This window comes from Equus asinus, chromosome 11 (assembly GCF_041296235.1).
Source record: "Equus asinus isolate D_3611 breed Donkey chromosome 11, EquAss-T2T_v2, whole genome shotgun sequence".
NCBI lineage: Eukaryota > Metazoa > Chordata > Mammalia > Perissodactyla > Equidae > Equus > Equus asinus.
The window spans coordinates 68,687,258-68,692,500 of record NC_091800.1 but is presented as its reverse complement, the minus strand read 5'-3'; the positions used below and the strand labels follow the sequence as shown (position 1 = coordinate 68,692,500).

Here is a 5,243-nt window from a genome sequence, read left to right as displayed (position 1 = left end):
GCAGGTACTGCCACTGAATTCAGGGAAGCCTTTAGCTCTTTCCCCATTTGCCCTGTGGGTATTTCCTGTCTAAAAGCTCGTGCACGCGCGCGCACACACCGAGTTGGGAGCGGACCCGGTTTATTTATCGCCACGTGGTAAACTCCGGGCTTGAGAGTCGTCGCCGAGATTCCACCGGACTGGAGAGCTACACGCGCGGCATCAGGAATCAGGGGAAATTGTGTGGGATTAGGACCGCGCGCAAACCACGAGAATTCTGTCTAACAAACGTTTGCGCGCAGTCTCCCCTGCTCTCTCCCACTTAGCTGAAGTTTTGGTAAGGGCGTTTGTTTCAAACTGGATCATCCGAATGGTGGCCTATATGGCCTCACCGTGCCTGCATAGACCTGCTCAGTGCTAAGGAGTAAGACTACGCTCCTAGAGCCCCGGAAAGGAGACGGAGAACCTCTTCAGGGAAGCAGAAGAAAAATAAGTGCCGGGCGAAACGGAAGGAAGGGTGGGAGGATAAAAGAAAAAATCAGCACTAGAGAAAAAATGGAATTGCAGCACTACTGACACTCCCTCCTGCCTTCAGGTCCCACACCTGGGGCAGGTGCTGCGGAGGGCTGATGAGAGGTCAGACAAGCCCAACAGCAGGAGGAGGTGGAGGACCCGCGACCTCCCGACTCCCTCCAACCCCGACTCCTCTGCAACACCGCCGCCGTCCAGCCCCAGCTGAGAGAAGAACCTGGCCGGGGCTGGGGAGGGAAGGGAGTGGGAGATGATAACCACGCGGGCTCTGGCAGGCTCCGCGTGGAGCCGGGGGATCTGGAGGCGAGGGAGGGTTCTGAAAGTCCTCCTCCCAACCTCGGCGACCCCTCCATCTGGGGCAGGAGCCACTTTAGAACGAGGAGTCTCTGCAACTGGGGCCAGCTAATTTAACCCTCGCAGACCCACCGTGGAAAACATATTTTGTGCAGACTGAAACATATATTCATGGGGACCTATTTAAGAAAAATAAACTTGACTGGAATTAATATGATAGGACTTTAGAAGAGGAGCCGGTGCAAGGGAGAGACTGAAGCTAAAGCTCTTTTTCCTTCCTAGGAAATCTGCCCCTGAGAGACCCTTAGGACGATTCGGGAGCTTGTTCCCAGCTCCAATGGTGAGGCGAGAGCCTGGGGGCATAAATAAGGCCCTCGGCTAATCGACTCAATGCCCCTTGGCAGCCACTGCCCCACTGGGGCTGCTTGCGGAACCAAGGCGCCGACTGCTTTGCCCCAGACCAAGGCTTCTAGAGCCCAAGTTGCTGTTCTCCCTTTTTAGGGACTCAGCTTTCTCCTGCAAACCTAGACTCGAGTAAGCAGAGCGACTGATTAATACGTATTCGAACAGGCTGTTTAAGGCCGCGTGAATAAACATGAGCCGGCGGCGGCAGCGCCCACCCGCTACCCTTCGCTTCCCTGGCGCGCGGGGAGCCGAAACAGGCGGGTCTGGAATTCCCCATACCCGCGGGAACCGGGGGTTGGCTGGAGGCGGCGCGGAGTCTCTCTGCGCCCCCACACCTCGGTGCACACCGTCCTCCTGGGGGCCCGAGCGCACGGCGGGTGGCACGGATCCACGCGCACCCACTCCCCGCGTCTGTGGACACCGTTTCCTTTCTTTCTAGAAAACTGCCTCGACTTCTTTTAGTGGGATGCAGACTTTGGAGACCTGGAGGTGCCCTCCTCACTCCCCAAGTTTTGGGCGAGCTTTACCCAACACGAGTCTCTGCGCAAAACTAGGGGACCCTGAAGGTGTCCTCGGATGCGCCAGATGGAGGTCGTGACCACTTTGGGAAAGAAAACGTCGAGCTGTGGATTCGCGGTCGCTCAACGAGCGTGTTCTCTGATGTCTGCGGGCGGATGGGCGGCCGTGGGGAATAATCACCCACCCACTACGCTCCCAAAGCCCCCGCCACCTCCCGCTCGGAAAAGTCGCCCTTGGGCCTCTGTCTGCCTGGAGCCGGGGCGCCTTGGTCTTTGGAGGCTGTGAGAAGTGACAACGCTGAGTGTACGCGTACGCCTCGGCGGCTTCACCGCCCGCCCCCGCCCACGGCCCCCGGGCCCATCTCTTCTCGTGCCTACACTGGGTGACAGGCCTGGGCCGGGCACGACTTGGGCGCCGGCGGCCGGAGCGCAGCCCTGGGACTCAGCGAGGAGGCCGAGGCTGGCGGCCCTGGCCCAGGCCCTCGGGGACTAGCGTGGATCCAGGCCTCGGGGGGCCTTAAGGCCTTGCTCAAGTCTCAGACTCCCGCAGCTGGGAGACGCCAGCGCCCCACGTGGCACCCAGGGCTGTCCCCTCGCCGGTACCGTGAGCGTAGGCAGAGTAAAGGCTGCGTCGGGGCTCTCCCGGCGGTGCGCGCTCGGGGCGGAGCCCCCGCGAGGCGCGGGGAAGCGCTTCGCACCGCAAAGGGCCTCTCGGGTGGTTTCAGTGGGGGAGGATGAGCCTCTGCGCATGGCGACCGCTTCTTGGAGCTTTTCTCGCTAGCCCTTGGCCGAGGTCACGAGGATGCCGTCCATGAGATAAAAAGCCAGGTTTGCCTTCCTGCTAAAGCTTTGGAGACAAGATCCAGCCCAAGTTCCGACAAAGATCGCAAGGCTGCAGGCTTTCGCGAAAAGTGTTCCCTGAAAATAATGATTTGCTCGCCGCCGTGGGCGTGACGCATCTATTTACCCCCTGGCGCAGCCTACATCCTGGGCCACCTTTGCCAGGGAAGAGGACGTCAAGGCAGCGGTAGTCCGCAACGGAAAGCTCTTTTCTCTGCAGGAAGAGCAGGGGCTGGTGGTTCTAGGAGCACAGGGCACGTCTTGAAGGAGGTTTGGAGAATTCCGGATGGTTCCGTTAGCTAAGGAGCTCCCTGATGGAAAAATACTCTCACAAGACAGTCAGGAGTGGGCGAAGAGAAGGCACTTGGGATTCTGGACTAAAAGGTAGGGAGAGGGGCAGAGCTGGACAGAACGCATCTGGGAGAAGTTTTGTCTATATAATAGCAAGGCAGAGAACCCTAAGTCATTCGGAGGGGCTGGGGATGAGCCCGTAATGACAACGGCTTTTCCTGAGCTGCTGTGTTGTGCCAGGTGAGCCTCTCAGATGCGCAAGGCCGGAAGCGTGGTTCGCGTTGTATTCTGTGTGAATGGCGCCCCCTGGAAGCCATGTGTCTAACCTTCAGACAAGTATTTCCTGTTTACAGACCCGGAGGGACTTTCCAAAGGTAAGTAGTGGAGCTGAGATCCACACCATATGTGCTCGGCCCCGGAGCCTAAACTCTTTCTTTCGCCTCGCTGCCCCTCACTACAGACCAAAGGAAGGAACCTTCCACTATCTTAGCAACATAAGATTTCCCCTGACATCCTTAAAAATCAAAACAGAAGCTCCTTGATAATTTGCTGTTTCTGGTGTACCCCTCCCTCCAAGTTGAAAGCCATTCTGTGGTGGCTGCTGGCAGAGGGGTCTGGGGATGCTGTCAGTAAAGGAAAAAGAGTTTGTCTCACTTTTCTGCTTTAACGAAACAAACCCTTAAAACGCCTTTTCCCCTGAACCACCAATGTTCAATGGCGAAGGCTTCTGGCTTCATAGGACTTGTGAGCAGTGAGGGAACCCCATGCATGAAAACCCAGCTGGTGAACCGAGTCCTGAGATGATGCCTCACCTTTTCTTCCCTCCCCATCTCCTTGTTTCCTTCTCCTGCTCCTAGTTCCTCCTGGGTCTTCTGACATTTTTCTGAGTCCAGGTAAGTAAAAGTGTTAGGAAACTGGTGTAGTGCTTTAAACGGGTCATTGTTAAGGATTTGAGAGGGTAGAGAGCTGTGCTGTGCTGGATTTCGATCCTTCTGGCTATGCCCAAGGATGCAACAGAGGAACAAAAGAAAATGAGCCCTGGTTCCTCTTGTTATCTCCACCATTCTCCAGGGTACTCAGTGCTACTGGGCAAATACCTTCGCCTCGCCCCCTCACCCCACAGCTACCTACCGTTAGCTTCTGTGTGGCCACAAACACTGCCTTCTCTCCTGTGACTAGAGATGAACAATCTCTGCTCCCAGCTAGGGCCAGCCTCTCTATGTGGGCACTAGATTCCATCCCCTCTCTGGTAGGCAGCCTCTAAGATGGCCCCAGTGATCCTTACCTCCTGGCATGCGTCCCTTTGTATAAACCTCTTCCTTTGAGTTTGAGCTGAACCTGGTGAATCACTTCTAACAGATAAAATATGGCAAGGTGATGGGATGTCACTTCCTGATTAAGTTACAAAACAATGACTTCTGCCTCTCCTCTCTTTCTCTTAGCTCTTGCTCTGAGGGAAGCCAGCTGCCATTCTGTGAGCTGCTCCATGGAGAGGTCCATGCAGTGAGGAACTGATGTCTGGCCAAAGGCCAGCAAGGACCTGAGGCCTGCCACCAGTAGAGTGAGTGATGTGGAAATGGATCTTCACCCAGTCGAGCCTTGAGATGATGGCAGCAGCGGTTGACATGTTGGTCGTGGCCTCGGGAGAGACCTTGAACCACAGGCCCTCAACAAGGCGCTCCTGGATCCCTAACCCACAGAAATCATGAGATAATCAATGTTTGCTGTTTTAAGCTGTTAGATTTTGGGATGATATGTTATGCAGCAAGAGATAACTAATCTGCCATGTGATGTACTTAAGGATATGGCTCCAGAAAATCTCTCCCCTTTCTCCTGCAGTATCAAAATTTTCCCTCCCTACTGAATCATTCTTGTCAGCATATAAAAAAAAAATGCTATTCTCTTTAAAAAAAACTCTCATGACCCCATTTTCCCCTCTAGCTACCATTCCACTTCTCTGCTCCCCTTTATGGTGAATTCATTAAAAAGCAAAAATGTCTGTATTCCCTGTCTATACTTCCCTGTTTCCTCTTCTCTGTTAGACTCTCTCCATTTAGGGTTTGTCCCCCTCCCCCAACACCCTCCACCAAAACCTGCTCTGATCCAGGTCACCAGTGACTTCCTAAATCAAACAATCAGTTCTCATCTTCCTTGATCTACAGCATTTGACAGAGTTGGTCACTCCTCCTGGAAGCTACTTGGGTGACAGGGTACCACACTCACCTGATTTTCTGCTACCACACTGGACACATTTTGCCATTCTCCCTTCCTGGTTCCACTTTTCTACAACCTCTTATCAAGCTTTATCAGGAAAGAAAGGAATTCGTTCAATATATTCTATGCTATAGACTGAATGTTTGTGTCCTGTCCCCATCCGTATGTTAA

General features: G+C 54.4%; 1 protein-coding gene across 1 annotated transcript in view; it reads left to right on the top strand.

The window, feature by feature from the left end:
- The window catches only part of SOX21 (SRY-box transcription factor 21), a 13,343-nt gene extending 8,482 nt beyond the window's left edge, over nt 1-4,861 (top strand). Inside the window, exon 2 of the mRNA XM_044779809.2 lies at nt 4,301-4,861. The gene's annotated coding sequence lies outside the window, so the exon portion shown is untranslated. The remainder of the gene's footprint in view (nt 1-4,300) is intronic.
- The last annotated feature ends 382 nt before the right edge of the window (nt 4,862-5,243 follow it).